Source organism: Arachis stenosperma, chromosome 9 (genome assembly GCF_014773155.1).
Source record: "Arachis stenosperma cultivar V10309 chromosome 9, arast.V10309.gnm1.PFL2, whole genome shotgun sequence".
Classification (NCBI taxonomy): domain Eukaryota; kingdom Viridiplantae; phylum Streptophyta; class Magnoliopsida; order Fabales; family Fabaceae; genus Arachis; species Arachis stenosperma.
This window is the reverse complement of record NC_080385.1, coordinates 41,607,247-41,607,976: the sequence shown is the minus strand read 5'-3', so window position 1 is coordinate 41,607,976 and position 730 is coordinate 41,607,247. Positions and strand designations below refer to the sequence as shown.

General features: G+C 39.6%; 1 non-coding gene across 1 annotated transcript; it reads left to right on the top strand.

The window, feature by feature from the left end:
• Positions 1–299: 299 nt before the first annotated feature.
• Positions 300–403, top strand: LOC130952260 (small nucleolar RNA R71). Its single transcript, XR_009074440.1, has one exon. It is a non-coding gene; the product is annotated as a small nucleolar RNA R71 (small nucleolar RNA).
• Positions 404–730: the final 327 nt, after the last annotated feature.

Below are 730 nucleotides of genomic sequence, written 5' to 3'. Positions count from 1 at the left end.
ATCCATTCAGACTTTGAGAGATCATGTTGACTTGCTGAGTCAACACTTTGTTCTGAGCCAATATGGCATTCAGAGTATCAATTTCAAGAACTCCCTTCCTCTGAGACGTCCCATTATTCACAGAATTCCTCTCAGAAGTGTACATGAATTGGTTATTTGCAACCATGTTAATAAGTTCTTGAGCTTCTGCATGCGTTTTCTTTAGGTGAATGGATCCACCTGCAGAATGGTTCAATGACATCTTGGAAAACTCAGATAGACCATAATAGAATATATCTAATATGGTCCATTCTGAAAACATGTCAGAAGGACACTTTTTGGTCATCTACTTGTATCTTTCCCAAGCTTCATAGAGGGATTCACCATCTTTTTGCTTAAAGGTCTGAACATCCACTCTAAGCTTGCTCAGCTTTTGAGGAGGAAAGAATTTATCCAAGAAGGCCGTGACCAGCTTATCCCAGGAGTCCAGGCTATTTTTAGGTTATGAGTCCAACCATGTTCTAGCTCTGTCTCTTATAGCAAAAAGGAAAAGCATGAGCCTGTAGACTTCAGTATCTACTCCATTCGTCTTAACAGTCTCACAAATCTGCAAGAACTCAGTTAAAAACTGATAAGGATCTTCAGATGGAAGTCTATGGAACTTGCAGTTCTGTTGCATTAAAGCAACTAATTGAGGTTTCAGCTCAAAATTGTTTGCTCCAATGGCAGGAATTGAGATGCTTCTTCCATC